The 20,548-nt window shown below is 39.9% G+C and overlaps 1 protein-coding gene and 1 long non-coding RNA gene across 4 annotated transcripts in view; one reads left to right on the top strand and one right to left on the bottom strand.

Moving 5' to 3' along the window:
• ARHGAP24 (Rho GTPase activating protein 24) overlaps positions 1–20,548 on the top strand; it is a 518,143-nt gene that overhangs the window by 278,464 nt on the left and 219,131 nt on the right. The window contains exon 1 of one of the 2 annotated variants that reach the window (XM_004703247.4): positions 15,751–16,070. The exons of the other annotated variant lie outside the window; for it this stretch is intronic. The gene's annotated coding sequence lies outside the window, so the exon portion shown is untranslated. Of the gene's footprint in view, positions 1–15,750; positions 16,071–20,548 lie in introns of those variants that run through there. 2 annotated transcript variants of the gene reach the window in all.
• On the bottom strand, positions 1,371–15,951 carry LOC123520970. Of its 2 annotated transcripts, none has more exons than XR_006679481.1 (3): positions 15,837–15,951; positions 15,314–15,419; positions 1,371–1,984 (listed from the first exon to the last, which is right to left on the bottom strand). It is a non-coding gene; the product is annotated as an uncharacterized LOC123520970 (long non-coding RNA). The 2 variants fall into 2 exon arrangements; XR_006679482.1 differs by lacking the exon at positions 1,371–1,984 and adding an exon at positions 8,788–8,825.

Here is a 20,548-nt window from a genome sequence, read left to right as displayed (position 1 = left end):
TTTTTTGTTGTTGATAGTGATGTTGCTAATGTTTTGTGTTTTCATTTAAAGAGTTAAAAGCACGTTAGCATGTTTTTTTTTTCTTTTGTGGATTACATAGTTTAGTGACCAAAAATATCCAGAGGAAAGTATCTATATGTGTTATATGCAAAATTGAATTTTTCATCATTTGCAAATATACTGACAATATTCTTCCTTAGAGAAGCTGTATTTAAATGTTTATAGAAATAGACCCTTGGAACATGCTTAATATGTTTTAGCTTTATACTAAATATATCAGAGATCTAAGTGAGAATCTGTCCGCTAACGGGAATATTATTTCCATATATATTTTAAAGTATAATTTTTAGGATTGTTAAGTTCCACTAAATCTGACAATGCCACCAGGGCCTCTTTACAATCCACAACCTCCACATATGTGTGTGTGCGTGTGTATGTGTGTGTGTGTGTGTGTGTGTGTGTGTGTGTGTGTGTGTGTGTATCTTGCCTATCAGCAGTGCAATTCATTTGAAATAAAGCTGGATTAGGCAGGAGCCCTGGTGGTACGGTGACACGTTGCCCTGATAACAGCAAAGTTAGCAGTATGAGACTACCAGCCACTCCACAGGAGAAAGATGGGGCTTCCGATTCCTATAAAGCGTTGCCGTCTCAGAAATCCACAGGGACAGTTCTGCCTTACCCTATCATGTCACTATAAGTCGGCTTCCACTCGATAATATTAGGAATTGAGGGCAGCAAAAGTGGCATGCATCGTTTTAGCTTCATGAGATGAACTGGATTATAAATTTGTTAGGGAATATGGAGCAAGGTAGTAAGATTTTTACTATAGACCACATTTTCTACCAACAGTATTTCATAAATATGTAGTCCACAACAAAAACAAGATCAATAACAAAGAGTCAGTGAACTTTGTTATTTCAACAACTAGTGTAAAATTCCGTGCAGCTCCCCAAAGGGAAGCCTGTCTGAACACTCACCGCCAGGGAATCAAGTCTGACTCAGGATGATTCCATAGGGCAAGATAGCACTGCCCCTGTGGGTTCGGAGATGGTGCCTCTTTACAGGAGTAGAAAGCCACCTTTCTCCCGTGGAATGGCCAGTGGTTTGGAACTGCTGACCTTGCAGTTAGCAGCCCAGTGCCTAATCTCTATGCCACCAGGGTGGCTTAAACGTAATGAGGATGATGGATTTCATTTTTCTTGAATCATTGTTGCATGTTGAAACTTTTCAGTTTTTTTTAGGGATGAAACAGCATTCTGAGATACAGTTTGTGGTAACTACAATTAAGATATATATAAATCAATTTTAACATAGGAAAATGCATGGTGCAAATAGCTTTCCAATACTTATGCTCCTTATTTTCCAGTTCATAATTTTTCCATTTCCTTTATTTGTATCTTTGGCTGATATATGACAATACATTCTCTCCGCAAATTAAATTGTTTTCATGTTTATCAATCATATTTGCATTGCAACAGTGAATCCATCTACATGTGTATTTGAATTATTATACAGAAATACAATTTGTAAATAAGTAAATTTTGAAAATAAAGTTCACATTAAGATTTAAATATTAACACAAGAATTGACATTTGAAAATTATTAAGTGAATGAAATTGATTTACTTTCAAAGCTGTCAAGAATTTCATTTGTGTAGTGTAGGACATTTGCTCATGGGTCCTTCATAGGTCATCACAAGTGCTTTATTTCTTTCTTGAAACATTGAAGAACGTGTGCATTAACGCTCTGCCCTGTGATGTTCCGTCTTCACAGTTCATTGGACGACGGCTGACACCTGGTGGAGGTGAAACTGGTCTCACAGAGCAGTCTGTACATACAAGGCTATGCTTAGTCCGAGCATACATTTTGTAAGACATATAATGTGGGACCAGGTCCATCATGAGTCATGTGATTATATTGCCACTGGTATGTTCTCCTTAGGTGGTCGATGGGAGAGAATTGAGCATGAGATAATACCATTCACCTGAAATGAAAAGGAAAATATAATTGTTATTGTATAGAAGATTTATTAAATGTGATCAGTTTCCTTGCGTGCCCTGCCAGTTCCTTTCCACTGCCAGGCTTCTTGGCCTTGTGTCCTATCTGCTTGGCATTTATGTGTCCTTGCTTTGTACGACTGGTTCCCTTGCTTTGTTCATGAGTGAGCAACTGCTTTCTTTGCTATTTATTGGGTAATCTGTCCCTGTACAGGAAATGTGTACAATAGCAACAAGAGCAGCCCATTTGGATTCTTGTGTAAATGTAACTTCCTTTGACTAACTAGAACTATGAGAGGGTGGGCTGTGTATGTGAGAGAGAGAGAGAGAACTGCTTGAGTAGAGTCCGTGAGACTAACTTTCTCATAAAGAAAGCTGTCCTCTATCAAGGCAATTCTGACTGATTGAGACCCCATAGGTCAGGGTCGAACTGCCTGCCCCTGTGAGTTTCCAAGGCTATAATTTTAATAGGAGTAGAAAGCTTCATCTTTTTCCTTTGGAATGGCTGGTGTCTTTGAACTGCTGACCTTGTGGTTAACAGTCTAATGTATAAGCTACTATGCCACAGTTGTAAAGTTGTACTACTTACCTAATTGGCAAGTGACTTGTACTAAAAGTTCAGCATTTATCTAATTGGCAAGTGACTGATGACCTAAGAGAGTCAGTGTCTTCATTTGTGAAATTCCTATTCTCTTTTGGTATTTATCTGCTGCAATATAATTTTTCAAAGTAAACAAATGCTTCAAAATGTTAATTAAAAAGTCTTGTTTGAGGAATATCCATCATTTCCTTAACTGAGAAGCGAGTATCAGGCTCATATTAAGAAAGGACGTCCTAAAAGGCAGGTATAAGGACATGCACATTAATTAATTGATAAATAGGTGAAAAGGAGTTGTTTGTTTGCATAATCTATTTTACTAAGATTATGGGTTTTGGATTAATTAATTGTACTATTAAAAGTCAGTTTAAACAGCATAATGTCCATTTTTTCAATGTAAAGACTTTTACTAAGGTTGGAAAATATTGCTGCCAAGGCTTGTAGGGTTTTCAGTGACTACTTTTTGGGAAGAAGGTTGCCAGGACTTTCTTCTACAGTACCTCTAGGCAGACTTGAACTTCCTACCTTTCTGTTAGCAGATGAGCACACTGACTACATGCACCCATCTGCATATAGTAATACAAAATGGGGGTCTTGTGCCCCCACTCGGATCTGGATCAAGGTCTTCCATGGTTGACTGCTGCTTTGTGTTGATGTGTATTTTTTTAAGTTTCCAAATTCTGTGCTTATGTTAGTCCAGGTGGACTACAGAAACAAAATCATAAGCACACATATGTATAAGAAAGAGGTTTATATACAAGAGCAATTGAACATTGAGAAAACATCCCAGCCCAGCTCAGATCAAGTCCCTAAGTCTGATATTAGCCCATATATCCAATATCAATCTATAAAGTCCTCTTCAGACTCATGAAATGCATGCAATGATGCTGAATGTAGAAGATCACAGGCCAGTGGGTAGAACATCTTTGGATTCAGTGGCATTGGAAACATCTCAGCGCTGACAGGGGTCTCTGCAGCAGGGTGGGTTCATGTGGCTTGTCTTCTCCAATGTCTCCCAGGGAGTAGCAGAGAGAGGTGTCTTCCGCCTCCAAGGAGGAAGTGGTCATGCCCACACAGAAGTCTCATTGGCTATCTCTAGATTGACAGCCTAGACTCTACCCCTACACTCTCAATCCTTAAATTGACACCAGATTAGGTGACTACCACAGTGTCTAATACTTTTATCACCAAAACGTTACACAAGGTCAGCAGTTCAAATCCATCAGCCAACTTCTGGCAGTAAAGATGCGAAGTTGTAGTCTCAGAAACCCACAGATGCAGTTCTACTCTGTCCTGTGGAGGGAGTAGCCATTGGCTCTATGGCGGGGAAATGTCTGTTTAAGGAGGCCCAGTGAGAGAGTGGGTTTATTACTGGGCTGTTCGCTGAAACGTCAGCAGCTCAAACCCAGCTGCTCCGAGGGAGAAAGAGGAAATAGCCTGCTTTCTAAAGACTTACAGCCTTGCAATCCTGTGGGGCAGTTAGACCGGGCCACATTATGAGTCAACGTCAGCTCAGTGTCAATGGGTGTTTGTTTTTCCATTTTTGGTGGGGGAGCTTTATCTTTCCTTGGATCTGACCTGAAAACTTTGTGAAGCCCTTGTGAAGGACTGAAACAGACTTTCCTAAGCCTTATTTTTCTTCTCTGTACGTTGTAAATAATTATGCCCACTGAGTCAATACTCCGTCATCAGTTTCTTTCTCTCAGGAAGCTGGCAGAGAAGGCAAAGCATGAACCTCTGATGTCACTAAGATGCTGCTCATGCCCTTGTCTATTTAAGGCTAATTCCCAAAACGACTGCCATCAAGTTAATTCTAACTCATAGAAACGCTGTAGGGAGAAGAACTGCCTTGTAAACAGGAAAGAAACAATGGAGACAGCAACAGCAGGGGGTGGCCTTCCTCAGCACCACTGGCAGGCAGTGGATTCTGATTCAGGGAGCTGATGGGATAAGTGGAGCTGTACTTGTGGGTTTCTGAGACTGTACGTCTTCACGGAAGCAGCATCTTTCTCCTGCGAGCAGCTGGTGACGTCATGCTGCTGACTTTCTGGGCAGCAGTCCAACAACAAAACCCAAATGCCACCAGGACTCAAAAGGAACTCAGTTAGGTCACAGCTGGTTCCTTTGGGTGCATCCTCTGGCATCTAATCTTTATAATCTTCATTGGCCCTAATTTCTATAATGTTGGTTTAGTGAAAATGAATTTGAGGTATATTTTTTCTTTTCAATGGGAGTGGGGGAGGAGAAGAGCTTAACGTTTCCCTGTATTTCCTACACATCCTCTTTAGTGAAATCTTGTTTCTTCTACTTGCTTTCTCTGGTATAGTAAGTTAAAGCCCTTTGCTGATCCTTGTGGGTAGAGAAGGCTGCTGCCAGCACCATTGTCTTCATTCACTGTTCATTCCCTGTCTCTCCAGCTCTGAAGATGTCAAAATAGCACTTTTTATAGCGGGCTGTTTGCTATTTAGAAACTTCTAGTGGAAGGTAGTTCTCAGGTAAGTAGTTGAGGATCAATATTTTGTCTATTTGAAACATTATTCAGATTCCCCAAATGGTGTAAATGAGTAATACGCTCAGCTACTAAACAAAAGGTTTATAGTTTGAGTCCACCCTTGGGTGAAAATCTGGTGATGAGATTCTGAGGAGTAGCCCATTGAAAACGCTTGGGCACAGTTCTGCTCTGCATACCTGCAGAATCCATGGTCAGAGCCAATTCATTGGCAGATATATATATGTGTGTGTGTGTGTGTGTGTGTGTGTGTACATTCAGCAATATATAAGTGTTTAACCAACTATATATCTAACAATATATATATAAGTGTATAATAGAACTATAAGTGTATAGTTACAAAAGTTGTATGCAAATGTTAATGAATTAAAATTTTCTGAATTGCCCCTTTATTCTTGAGAATGAATATTGATATAAGCAAGTGATCATAATGAGTTTAGTATTTACATTTTCATGGAGGTAGCAGCTATTAAAGTCATATGTAAATCAGCATGAGGACAATTCATGTCATTTAGTGCAGGTTGTCAGATAATGGGAGCTCCTGACACTCTCAATTTACAAGTCATTTTAAAGCCCAGTACCTAATTTGACTCTTATTTGATAGCAAAGGAAATTGAAACATAAAAGGGAAATCATTTGTCAATGCTGTCCTTTTGATTAAATGGCAACACTTCACCACAATGAATTGGAATCAACTCTATGGCAAAAGATTTGTTGGGATTAGGTTTTGTTTGTCCGTTTGCTTATGCCTTCCATATTGGCTAACCATTGACAAGTTCTTTTGGTACAGTGGCTCTGTGTACTGCTTCCATCTTTTTAAAATTCTTCCTGTGGTCAATATTTTTTCATACAATCCTTTAATATTGCAACTCAAGTATTCATATTTATTCTTCAGTTACTTCAGCCTCACTAATAATTTAAACCAACATTACTGAAAGCTGATGGAATATTGTTGCTGAATGCAGACAGGACTTGAAATAGTTAATGATTAAGATCAATGAAGACATAAAGGCTTCAGCATGGATGTATCTTAATGTAATGGAAACAAAATCCTCAAAAGTAGGCCAATAAGCAATATTATACTAAACAGAAAACTTGGAAATTGTCAAGAATTTCACTTTACTTGGATCTACAATCAATGCTCGTATAAATAGCAGTCAAGAAATCAGACAACACATTTTGTCTGCTGAAAAGTTCTCTTTAAAGGGTTAAAACGTTGTTTCCATCTGTTTGCTATTGCTAATAGTACCGTGATGAATATAGTTATATGTGTATCTATTTGTGTCTTGGCTTTTAGTTTCTAGTACAAATACCTGGTAGAGGGATTGCTGAAGCAGAAGGCATTTCTCTTTCTAAATTTTTAAGTCAAACTGTTTGTCTCCATGGTAGCACAACTTTACACTCATCCCAGCAGTGGGGGAGGGCTCCAGTCACTTACATCTTCATGAGCATGTGCTGTTCTCTGTCTTTTATAGCTTGGCTCTTAATAGTTGGGTGAGATGACACCTCGTTGTAGTTTTGATTTAAATCTTTATAATGCAACAGTTGAAACATCAAATTGTGCACTGCATTGGGCAAATCTGCTACAGAAGACCTCTTTAATAAGGTGCTGAAGAACAAGGATGCCATTTGGGGATTCATGTGGACCCAAACCAAGTGATGGTAGTTTCAGCAGCTTCATTTGTTGGCCACCTGAATGTCTGGTTGGTTTTTTGTTTGTTTTTAATATATCTTATGTCTTGAATTTCTTTTTAGATTGTATTATTTGTCTTTGTGTTATTGGGGTATTGAAATGTTCTCTATGTTCTACTTAAGGTGTCATTGCAAATTTTCCCCCCAGCTGAGTGATCTCGTTTTACTCCTTTGATGATATCTTTCAGCCACATGAGTTTCTAATTTTTAGTCACTTCCAGTCATCTATTTGTACCATAAATGGAAGAAAAGATAAAGAAATTATAGAACACACACAAAATATTATGCAATATTAAAAAATAATGATGGATCCAGAAAACATTTCATAACATAAATGAACCTAGAGGACATTATAAGTGAAATAAATCAATAACAAATAGACAAATATTTTACAAGTTCCCCATTAAAAAATGTCAAGAACATTTTTTCACACTTAAGGAAACATTCTTTGATGGTGACCAGTGGGGGAGGAAAGAGAATGGTAAACCACTAACTAGAGGAACAAGCAACATATACTGAAGGGGCAGGATGAATGAATGAAGACAAAAAAAGGTACTAGAAGGAGGGACCCTACAGAAATACAAATTGTCATATACACAGTCTAGCAACAAAAATAATCTATGAATCAGTGCATAGTTGGAGACACAAGATGAATAAATTTTCAAAGCGAATGAAACTATATGCACACACTTACACATATGTTCATATATACTTTTGATGAGATATTTCTTCATATGTATTTTCCTATGCTGCAAATATATCCACATATAGATCTATAATAGGCCCAATATGATAAAGTTGTGAATACTTGTTCCCCATAACCAAACACTTTGAAAGAGTTGCTGGGCCTGGGGCCTTAGAAACATAGTCTCAGGGGACACAAAGGTCAATTGGCATAGCATCGTTCACAAAAAAACTCTCTAAATGATACTTTGGTGAGTAGAAACCAAAGCCTTAAAAAGTTTGTCCAGGGCAAAGAAGAGTTACTAAAACTGATACAATTTATAACAGAATGAAACAATGCTTGCTGTTTCGCCACCCACTCAATTGTTGCCTATCAGAGACAAATGTTGTAGCTGTTATGTCCAACCATCTCAAGGAGGACCTGCCGCCTCCGCCTCCTCCTCCTCTCCCATGTTCTCTAATCTGACGCTCCCCTCTCCCTCAGCTGCAGCCCCAGTGCTGTCCTCTGAAGTGCATTCTTCTGAGTGGGGGGGAGTGTCCACATAGATGGGATTGGGGCTGCCCCGCAGACCTCCTGATTGGTTACCTGCTACATGCCAGTATGTTGTATTCACATCTTGGCGCATCAGGTGGAAGCCTGGTCTCTCCCTCTCCTGCGGAGATATAAACAATACTCTCTCCTTGGGTGGGTTAGTGCCCTGCTCCCCACTTACCCACGTCTTTTTTTTCTCTTTCTTTTCTCTTACTTAGTTGGTGACCATATGTATCCCTGGATCGGGTTTGGCCCCTGCCATAGTTGCTGGACCTCACCCCAGTGATGTATGTGTAGAGTAGCTTGTCCCCTAGACCCAGTTTTTGTTTTGTTTTGTCCGTGGACTCATTTTGCAATTATACTTTTGTGCTTGGCTTACTTCCCTTAGCATAATTTCCTCCAGTTCTTTCCATGTGGCAATGTGCTTCATGCGTTCACTGCTTTGGGGGATGCATAGTCCTCCATTGTATGTATGTACCACAGTTTTTTAATCCATCTTCTGTTGATGGAAAGTTGGATTGTTTCCAACTCCTTGCAATTGTGAACTGTGCCGCAATGAACTTTCTGATTCCTCTTTCACATCAAAATTGTTATTTTGGGTCTTTTGATGCCTGATACGATCCTGTCAACACCTCAAGATCACACAGTTTGGTGTGCTTCTTCCATGTGGACTTTGTTGCTTCCCTGTTAGATGGCAGCTTGTTTTATTTCGAGTCTTTAAGATCCCAGAAGCTATATCTTGTAATAGCCGGGCACCATTAGCTTTCTTCACCACATTAGCTTATGCACCCAATTTGTCTTCAGCAATCATGTCTGGAAGGTGAGCATCACAGAATAACAGGTTATTAGAACAGAGTGCTCTTACATTGAGGGAGGACCTGAGTAGAGATCCAATGTCTGCTACTACCTTAATAGTTAATCTATAAATATATGTACATATAACTATATCCCTATCATTCTATATTAATATATTTACATATGTACATGCCTATGTTATATCTTTATAAATAGCTTTGCCTCCTAGATCTTTCTTCTATTTCCTTTAACTTTCCTCCTGTCCCACTATCATGTTCAACGTTCATTCAGCTCTCAGTAATTTCTCTCAACTACACTGCATTTGATTGAACTCCACCAGGCATTCTATGCCCTCCTCACCATTGATTTTAGATCTCTTGTTGTTCCCTTTCCCTGGGTTTGTTGGCTTCCCCCTCCCTTTCCCCCACCTCCTCCTCTCCCCTGTCCCTCCAGATCTGTTGGTTCTATTGATTTCTCATCAGGATTGTTGATCTGGCCTATCTCATATAGAAAGATATGAAAAAACAGCAAAACAAAAATTAGCCTATGAATAGTTCCAAGTCTGTCTGCTGACCCTTATAATGTTTTCCAGTTGGGTCTGATGCAGGGCCAAACCCTGCTCCCCGAGTCCGAAGTCTATTTTCAGAATTCTTTGGGAATTTGTTGCTTTGATCCCCTTGCTGCTCTGCTGTGCCCTTTGTGTTACGCCCTGGTGTGGTGGGTGGACAGTCTGGGCACAATTCCTGAACTGTGTCTCCAGTGCTCCCCCCTGTATTGCTGTGAGTCAGTAAGGGGATGTCATATCTGTGGTGAGGCTGACCCTATCACCCTCTCTGTGCATTGGCTGCTCTGAGCAGGAATGTAGTCCTCAAAGCTTGGTGGGCCGGATGCTTTCTCTCTCTCTCTCTCTCTCTCTCTCTCTCTTTCTCTCCCTCTTAGTTTACTCTTCTGTGGTCTGGGCAGATGTGCTGGGATGGGGTTCCCTCCCAGTTTGCTTCAGTAAGAAAGCACATTTTCATATAAGTAAAAACCCGTTTTCATTGTTAAATTATATTCTCTGTTTCCCAGTTAAAATAGCATGCAAGTGCTGTAACCATATGGAACAGCTAATATAAAAAGTATTTATTTTAAAATCATTGTTAACACTATATATTTTAAAATGCAAATACTTTTAAACATATATATATCTCAGTCTTTAAGTGACTAATTGCAAAAGGTAAACAATATCTGTTCTCTCTCACTAATATTTAAGGAATTGGAGGATTTTTTGTATTACAAAATATATATTTTTAAAACTTTAAAGATTCTATTCATATATATTTTTAAATAAAATTTTCAATGAGTCCTTTCAGAACAGATGACATGTTTTGTCAAATAATTAGTATGTGCAATTTGCCATTTAGAATTTATCATCATATATAAATGAAACTTGAGTTTCTGAGAATATCAGCATCAGAATATATCTACATTTTTATATTGGGATACATTTTGCCCTTGTTCTACAGATAAAAATATGCATGATTATAAAATTAGCATATATAAGCTATTTATACCAATAGCACACAGAAAATGAATACAAATTAAAGTCCCTAACAATGTATAGCAAGATATTTGTTTAACAATAATGCAGATATACTTATTCACTCAACCTCTGCCTGAACAAGAGATGATCTACAATTATAGTCGGTCACAAGAAAAATGCAATCAATCCCAAATTTTGTGAATCAGGAAATGAGCAAAGGTCTTGAAGAGACATTTCACCAGAGAAAATATAGAAATGGCTACCAAGTACATGAAAGATGCTCAGTTTTATTAGTTATTTACCTCCAAACCAAACCTGACTCAAATCAAATTCAAACCTGAACCAAATAAAATCTGACTCAGAGCAACAGCTGTAGGGCAGGGCATAATTATCCATTAGGGCTTCCAAGGTTGTGCAAACTTTCCCTAAACTGTCCTTTCTAAGGCTCTTAATTCTTTAAGGGAGTAGAAAGCTTCATCTTTCTCTCGCAATGTGACTGGTGGTTTCAAACTGCTAGCCTGGTGGTTAACAGCTCTCTACACCACTAGGCTTGGGCATCAAAGATTCATGGGATTGCCATGAGCGTGGTAAATGTTTTGCCATCCTTTGACTCTCATTCTATTTGTGTATGTGAGCTTGAAATGTGTCTCTTGAAGGCAGCAGATTGAGTGATCTTGTTGCCAATCCAATCTGTTACTCTTTTGATTGGTGCATTTAGTCCATTGACATTCAATGTAAGTAATTCTAAAGTACATTAATCGCTGTCCTCTCCTATTATTTGTGCTTGATATTCTCCCCATTTTATGGGGTGGGGTGTGTGTATTTGGGGTATATGTGTTTATGTGTGCCTTTTTTTCCCTGCTAAATCTGTATTGTTTCCTAAACTCCTTGACATCAGCTCCCTTTTAGCTACCACCACCCTCACTGTAACCCCCAGAAACCCTGATTCTACTTGCTGTCCCTATAGGTTCATCAATCCTGGGTTTTCATATACTAGAATTTCTGGTTTTTAATTATACTGTCGCAGTTATCATAGAAGACCGGTTAGAAAAAAGGAAAAAAAAAATCAAGGGGAAAATTAATTTACTTATAATTTCACCTAACAATAAACAAAACACCTATTCCAGTTGAGTTGATTCCAATTCATAGTTCCCTTCTAGGGAGAGTAGAATTGCCCCATAAGCTTTCCCAGGATGAAATCTTTATGAAGCAAGCTGCTGTGTTTTCCCCCATAGAGTGCTGGTGGATTTGAACTGCCAATATCTTTTAGTTAGAAGTCTAGTATTTTAACCACTGCACTGCCAGGCTTATCACCTAACAATAAACTCTATTATTATTGTAATTTATATTTCTCATATGTTTCTGTACTTTTAAGCAGCCATTACAAAATCCAGAGCACATTGCACACTTAGTGTTTCCATATGCTTTTTTCAGGGTCATAACTAACCTTAAAATCCTAACATGATCCTCTAAATATCACCATGCAAAATGGTTGAAATGCTCCAAGTGTATACATTGTGGATTAAATTTTGCCTAACTTACTTCCAGTAATTCAACTGTATTTCCTTCCATTATTCATAGTCATTATCATTAGGATTTGTTTCTAAGATCTGAGAAAAAGAAGCAAACAAAAGGAAGGGGAAGACATGAATTCATTACAAAAAGTCTTTTTCTCAGTCTATGTCCCAGAACAACTTCCTTCTGTTCACTCTGATCTTGGTTCCATTCTAAGTGGAAGGATTTTAAGGATTTTAGGCCAGCAGAAGTTCAACATTACCACTAGGAAACATCAGGGAAGTACTTGCAAGCTAGTAAAAATCAAGTGGCAAGGCATAACGACTTAGTGACCCTCTTAACTAATTACAAATGTTATGTTATGCTTCCAAATTCTTTCTTCTTCATACATTTAAATTTCAATGCAAGTTACATAGATGATCCTAAAATCAGAATCTCAAAAAGCAGGACAAGAAACAAAAGCTTTTGAGCAATCCCTCTACTTGGTATTGAACCTAAATATGTAACAGTCATCACAAGAACAGACAAATGAACACCTGTGTCCATCACAGCACCGTTCACAATAGCCAGAAATGGAAACAGCCTAAATGCACATCATTAGAAGAATGGATAAAGAAACTGGTATATGCACACCGTAGAATAATACACATTGCTGAAAACACAAGAATGAAACCTCGAAGCCCGCTATGACATGGACGATCCTAGACAGCACCATGCTGAGTGAAATTAGCCAATCCCCAAAGCACAAATATTATATGTGACCACTGTGACAAGGGAAAAAGCAAAACAAGAGAAGATAAAGACTTGCATACCAAGGGGACCCACACAGGAGTCTGCCGAGTGGGTAGGGCAAAGCAACAGACCCCGTCATCGGTGGGTGTTGATCTGGGTTCAGTGAAAGGTGTTGATCCACAGGAGGGAGGAGCAAGGAGGGAAGCCAAAGAGCAGGGAAGAGCAAGTTGTTGGAAGGTTTGATGAGCAGCTCAGACTTGAAAGTAAAGTTCATGATCTAAAATATGACTCCCCACTTCAGTTAGAATTTAAAAAAAGAACAGAGATAGTAGCACTGAGAGAAGGGGGACGAGGGGGACATGTCAGGCCTTCTGCTGAGGTAACCATGCCCAAGAGGACTCCAGGTGTGGTGTTTGGAAACAAAAACCTCAGTGGAGCAATATAATACATGGAAGAGCGTAGCCCCAAAAGGCCTGTCCAATTGTAATAGTTCTGAGCTGAGAGCTAATGAAATATTTCCTACTCCATTTCATCTTGCTAAAGGATATCTGCAATATTTCTGATTCCCTTAAAGACAATTCTGACTGGATATTTCTCCCTTCCTTCCTTCCTTCCTTCCTTCCTTCCTTCCTTCCTTCCTTCCTTCCTTCCTTCCTTCCTTCCTTCCTTCCTTCCTTCAACATTGCTTTGGGAGTGAGAGTAGCTGTTCCCTTTGCTCGGCTATCGGTCACTCTCTGCTTCATAAGGGATCCCTGCTGGTACAGTGGGGCACAAGTTGGGTTGCTAGTTAAGGTGACCAGATTTTAACATTGGTAAAGCAGGACACCATTGATAAAACTCATATCCCGGCGAAATAGCCACATGGCAGCCGAAAACCATATACCCTAGCTTGTCGTGCATTCTTTCCAAAAATCGGGACTTTTTAAAAACGTGGGACGCAGGAAAAATTGTTAAAAAGAGGGACTGTCCCACCACAAGCGGGACATCTGGTCACCTTATAACTGGAGTCAGAAGTTTGAAACTGTCAGCTACTCCAGGGGAGAAAGGTGAGGATTTCTACTCAGGTAAAGAGCTACAATCTTGGAAATCCACAGGGGCAGTTCTGTTCTGTCTGGTGGGGTCGCTATGCAGGGGAATCGATTTGATGGCAGTGATCTTATTATCTACTTCATAAGAGATTCTTGTTGCCATTGTTAGCTGCCACGTGTTCTCAGTAAAACTGAACTTCATCTACTTTGCGCTTCTGAGCACAGTTATACATTACCCAATAACTTCAACTCTCACAGCCAACGTAGACCCTGACTGGAATTCTAATCCCACCGCTCACCCATAACAGCGCATAGGTTAGTTATTCTCATCTATGAAATGGGACTAAAACAACTCCTGTGTTTTTCGTATGAGGATTAACTAAGAAACATTTTATAAAGCCGCTAGCCCTGGGTGTCTCCTAAGACGGGTACTCGCATTGCTAGTTTCTTTTTTCCCCCACTTTCCACCTCTTTCCTTGCTCCCTCACACAGGTGCACCTCTAAATAATGCATACATAATTGTGGGAACCTCAGCCTGATGCCCAGATGCAGTTGATACTGAATTAACTCAGCAGTATACTTGGCATTCCATCTCCATCCTTGCCCCATCATTAAGCCCTGCCCCCAACCCAAGACCCATTTGAGCACACGGGACACCAGGACACCACGCGCACTGAGAAGCCAGCCACGCACATGAGGGTTTGTCAGCTTTTCAGCGACTTGAGTTCTGCCACCAAGACCAGCCAGCACTCACGTGGCTCACAACTAACTGCTCTGGCCATGGGGTCACTGCCTTCAATCCCCCACCCATCCCCCATCAAGCCACACAGAGGACTGTGGCTCTCTAAAATCTCAAACCCTATTTATAGCCCACTTAGAGCAAATATGTCCCTAGGAAACCCAGAGGGTCCTCTTTGAGGAAACAGAAATAAACAATCCCCAGTACTAACCAGGGCAACGGAAGGGAAGGAAAATGCAGGAAAAATATCTTGTTCCTGGATCTCTACAATTTGTAAAGCATTTTATTAGATCCATTGTCTTATTTCTCTCTCACATCCATCTGAGAGCCAGGCAAAGTAACACTACAGCCAGATATCCATTTTGTGGATTAGGAAATTGATACATAAGAAAGGGCTTCAAATAGTTTGTGAAATATTTCTATTACCTTTTAATTCTATTTTTGCCCTATAAAGGTTTAGAAGTCACTTGGCAGGTGCTTAAATAATCTGTTGCAGTGAAAGGGCTGGGCCACAGGGAGGCCTGACGGGGAAAGAGGAAGTGAATCAAGGATGAAAAAATTCCCTGCTAATGAAATTCGTCTAAACTTTGACAAATATTAATTTACCCTTGAGGGAAAAATAAAACACCAGATACATTTGCAAACATAAAACGTGTTCTTTCTCCTCTTCTAATGAAAAAGTCAAAATATGAGAATAAAAAAAATCTATGGAAATTCTACAGGGAAATATAGATTTTTATACCTTTATAGTGTATCATATGAGGTGATTACATTTTATCTAAGAATTCTTTTTGAAGATTATCCCAAATTGTACATAAGTCAAGATTGATATTGACAAAAATGGCAAAGAATCATATTTTTAAAAAAATGATTGTACCATCTGGCTTTGACATAAATACGTTTTTACTATCTTTTTTTTAAAATAGGGTTTTTGCATAATTCCAGTATGTACACAAAACATAAGACTTACCTCCTATGAATTCATTTTTGGGCAGAAGCTATATTGTTCTTAAAGGCATAATTTTAGTTTTGGCAGATATTTTCATGTTCTATAAGTCTTCTTTAAGCCTCGCTACCTGGAGAGGGTGAACAAAAAGTTTTGGCTTGAGAAAGCTATCTAAGCAATTAGAATGGTTACACTGCAGCCTGTGTGTGAGAGAGGAAGGGAATAGGGAAGAGACAGAGGACAACACACACACACACACACACACACACACACACACACACACACACAGAGTGAGAGAGAGAGAGAGTTGTTTAGTGAATGCCTCTGAGTTAGCAGGCTGGCTCTGAGCCAGTATGGGATTGTCAGATTTATGGCTTCTCTGACCTCCTATTGTCCCAGCTCTGATTTATGTAGTCCAGAATCTCTTATAAAGCAGAGTCCCTGGAATTTAGGGTCTTCCCTGACAACTGTCCTCTTCCCAACATCCTTTTTTTTTCTTTTGCCTGTGTTAACCTTGTGGTGACCTTGCAGGTGTCAGCATTTTTACCTGAGCTCATAGCTGGAAGCCCAGGAGCGCCGGGGAGCGAGCCTGTGGTTTCCATTCCGGTCTGATGGAGTCATGGGAGAAAGTGCTGCGGGGAGAGGAGGACCTGCCACAGGCTCGCTCGCTCGCTCGGGTGTGCTTTCAGCGAGCAGGACAAAGCAGCTGCTCTGCCCAGGGACCAGCCAGCAAGTGCAGCCTGCCTTTGTCACTGACCCCTGAAGTGTGTGTTTGTGCAAGGTGAGAGCTGGTGTTTTCTCGCTAATTTGGGACGGCTTCCTAGGTATTGCTGTTGGTTGTATTTGCGAATTTGGGCTTTTGAAAATACATGCTGCCACAAATTCCGACCCCAGATGCTGTGTGCTTTTATTTATAACCCTGCTTTCTGTCAAGATCCGTTCAGCCCCCTACAGTGGCAGCACAGTGGCCCTGGCTTGGGCATGTGCTCTTCCTTCACGCCGAAATGTGGTCGCTCCGTGGCAGTCCTCCCGGATTCTCCATGAATCGATGCTGCCAAAGGGCATTGCTGTTGCTTGTACGGAATTCCACTGTTGGATGGAAGACACGTGAAAACTGTTTTAGCGATCAAGTTGAGTTTTTGTTTGCTGTGGTTTGCTGGAGTACTGGCTCCGGTGTCGCCTCTTCTTTCCCCAAGGTGTGGAGGCTGAAGCTTTGGGGTCTGATCTGGAGCTAGAATAACCTGGGAGTTCCTTCTGGGCTTTTGCTGGCCAAGCGGAAACTTCTACTCAGTCAGTTGTAAAGTGTGTGTGTGTGTGTGTGTCTGTGTGTGTGTGTGTGTGTAGCTCTGAGAACCCAAAGCATACCAAATGTGTGTGTGTGTAGCTCTGAGTGTGTGTGCGTGTGTGTGTGTGTGTGTGTGTGTGTGTGTAGCTCTGAGAACCCAAAGCGTACCAAATGATAGGTTTCTTTTCATGTACTTAACATGATTCAGTTAACTTGTACTGCCTTTCTATGAGCGCATGTCAACATTCTCACTGCCCAGCCTGTGAACACAAGAATGATACAACTCTATTGTACACTCACCAGTGTGCATTCACCCCACAGGAATCCCCAACAGGCTCTTGGATGAACAGATGAGCCTTAATGCTTTCACCGGTATCTTATGTTAGCTACTTACCTCAATCTATAAAATAAACCCAGGAGCTATAGCGTAGAAATAAATATATGGATCCTTTATATTATGAAATACCTTATTCTAGATTATGGGGAAAGTATTGGAATTTTGTTTCATGTAAACAAGATAATACTAAGTTGTAAAAGCTGCCCAATGTGAGATGAGAAAACGTATAGCATATTGAAAGGAGGAACATTCATGATGAAACCGTGAAAACTTCTCCAACTGCTCCGACTGCTCTAATCCTGTGGGAATGAAAGTACAGTAAGTAGCACAGTAATGGAAATTCAGAGTCAGTTGAAGCGAGGCCAGAAGAAAATACTTCAGAATCTTCCTGTCAACCTGCGGAATGTACTGCTTGGTCTTAATTTAGTTCCAATTCTATTGCTGGGACTAAGGAAATTAATACAGAAGAGTATCTTGATTTTATTTAAATTGGCCACATTTGAATAGACTGTGAAGCCTAATAAAGTAAAATTAGTTCTGTTAAAACGCAATACATATTAAATGTATTCAAAACATGAACAAAAAGCACACAATATCAAAATCATTACTCCTACTTTTGAATTATGTCAGTGCAAACAAGGATACTGACCCTCTAAGCTAAAATGTCCACTGTTCTGCAGACATTGGATGATCTCACCACAGTTTCTTGTTTTTAGACTCTGAAGATGAGCACTAGGGTAGCCTTGGTGGTGTAGTGGTTATGGTTGTGCTGTGATCTGCATGGTCAGTGGTTTGAAACCACCAGCAGCTCTGAGGGAGCAAGACTGGGCTTTCTACTCCCATCAATAGTTACAGTCTTAGAAACCCACAGAGGGTCACTATGAGTCCGCACTGACTGGATGGCGATGAGCACATGAACATGAGAGTGAACATAAGCAACAGATTTTACTACGTGAGTCGAGAAGTAACAGCAGCAGTTTCATTTGACTGATGTGGAACTTGGGATGGAAAATTGGCCTTTTCAAATTGGAACCTGTCCTCTTTGGACTTTTCTATTGCCATCATTGAAAGTTTGACTGCTTTTTCAAAAGGGTTTGACATATGACTTTATTCCTGGAACTGAGAGGAGGTGCTGGGGGCCTGTAATATTGTTACTTTGAAAGCCCTAGACAAAACGTATTACTATGATGATCGCAGTGTGTCTCCATGTAGTGTTTATGGATACCCATGGACAATTCCATGAAAAAGTATAGGAGCTTCTTTACTTATGTGATGAACTATAGTTGCTGTAAACAGCTAAAAGTGGCCTTGAATGCTATCTGGTTATTTCTCTCGGTAACTAGCTTCCAGCAACATGCAAAGAGGTTTAAAAGGTAGAGATTATAGGGGCTGACCTCAATTTCCATGTCCATCTGTTCAAACACATTTCCCTCCCTGCCCTTAAGCTCTCTTAGTTAAGGTAAAATGCTAGCCTTCAGTTACATATTAAATAAGTGCCCTTAATTTTATAAACACTGCAATACCTTAACACATTTATTTGCTTTCTCCATCTTTGCCTTCTTTCAGCCTATCATTTTATTGTAGGCTTTAAACTTAACTATGAAATCCTTAATCTCCGGAACTTCCTTTCACTGCCGTATACTTTGGGCAAGAGAGTAATTATGATTTATATCTCAGGACGGGGGAAGATCTGCCTCTCTTGAGATCAAGACACCACTCCTGTGTGTCTGCGTAGGAAATCAGGTGGTTAGTCAGGGAAGGAGGCTAAGTGACAGTGGCTGGTGTGCCTTTGTTATTATTCATGCATTCTTGGCCATCTGGTCTGCAGCTGGGTGTGGAGACACACCTCAACAGTTGCTGATATAATATTAACACAGTTACACTTTGGATTAGAATTTGGATAAACAAAGATTAAACTTTCACAGTGGAGTTGACTTAAAACAGTATCATCAGCTTTTAGAATTCTTCAACTCTTGTGTTCGGCCTGTTAACTCTTCATAAAGCAGTATAGAGTCAACTCAGGAAGTCATCCACATGCAATTTTGAACTTTCACTTCAAGAGTCCATCAAGTAAATCTAAGTTGTCTGGTGAGAAGCCACATGGAAGGCAGGTGTGTCCCTCAAAATCCAGACAGGCCTGGGATTCTTTAGTGGACCCTGGGCTGTGAGACTTGGCAGGGGGAGTGGAAGCAGATGGCAGCAGCTGAGTCCTCATGGGAGACAGGGAGTAGAAACATTTTCAACAAGTCTGCCCAAGTGTCTGCCCCCTTGAGCTTGAACCCAATGGCTCTTCTAAGGAAATGCAGTGGGTAGTCTGGCTGCTGGAAGGTAAGTTCAGGTCATGGACTGCCTATAGTTCCCCTAGGAGTCAGCTATCAAGAAAACTTATCTCTCAAATGCATACTTCTAACTACTAGTAAGATTCTTGTTTTCCAGACATCTACATTATTTTGACTAGGACAGAATTTAAACCTGATCCCAGCATCTATCTAAAGCCTGCCATGTCCACGCCTCCACTATATATACCACAGAAGCTAAACCATACGTTTTACAAAGCCCACGTTAAGCAATTAAGCTCATTATAATTTAATAATAAATAAATTCTTATAAATATAAATTCTAATAAACAACTCAAGTTAATATAATCATGACTTCCAAATAATTCTAATAACCAAGAATTGTCATTCTGAAATTATTGTAATGTTTATTATTATAAGTTTATTGAACCTTTTGGGAATTTCCAAGAATATTACTACAGCATGTCAGAATCAGTAAAAAGGGATTTTTGTATACTCTCTACTGATAGACTATTTTAAGATCAGCGTGCTTTGAATATTTTGATGATAAGTACAAAACAAACTGGAAGCTGCCTCTCTTAGAACTCCGATTCTCTTGAAGAATGTACTTTCGCTTGACTGATAACTCTTATCAGAACATACCAATATGTTAAGAGGGGTTATTTTGTAGCTTTAAGAAATATTTACTTTTCTTTCCATGTTTATGTAAAGACTAACCCATGCCAGCAAAATTGACACGTATTTTCTTTCTTTTCTTTTTTAGTTATGTGGTTACAAGTTCTCACTTTTATTGCTGTTCTAAAAAGAATCCTTTGCATTGACTGAAATTTGGAGGGTTTGTGAGAATGCTATATGCATTTTATCATATAGCCCTTTTCTTTTTCTTTTTTAAAATCATTTTATTGGGGGCTCCTATAAATCTTGTTACAATCCATACGTCAATTGTATCCAACATATTCATACATATATTCCATTGTTCTTTTCTAGACATTTACTTTCCATTGAGCCCTTGGGATCAGCGCCTCTTTTTTTCCCCTCCCTCCAACCCCCTCCCAAACTTCGTGGCCCCCTGATAGATTGTAGATTGTTCATTTTTTTCACATCTCATACCAACCAGTCTCCCTTCCCCTCTGGTTTCTGTTGTTCTTCCCCCTGGATGGGCGTGTGGGGTTCTGTGCCGCTCATTGTGATTGTTGCCCCCTCCCTCCCCACCTTCCCTTCCCCCTACCCTTTCGGTATCTCTATTCCCACTCCTGTTCCTGGTGGGTTCCATGTGTTGTGAGTTTTAGCTCTCTCTCTCTTTAATACTTTTATTGGGGGTTCTTACATCTCTCATCACA

Source organism: Echinops telfairi, unplaced genomic scaffold, assembly GCF_000313985.2.
Source record: "Echinops telfairi isolate 266 unplaced genomic scaffold, ASM31398v2 ScPeMD7_7468;HRSCAF=8506_0, whole genome shotgun sequence".
Lineage (NCBI taxonomy): Eukaryota > Metazoa > Chordata > Mammalia > Afrosoricida > Tenrecidae > Echinops > Echinops telfairi.
Note: the sequence above shows the minus strand (reverse complement) of the source record. Positions and strands in the feature narration are given on the sequence as shown.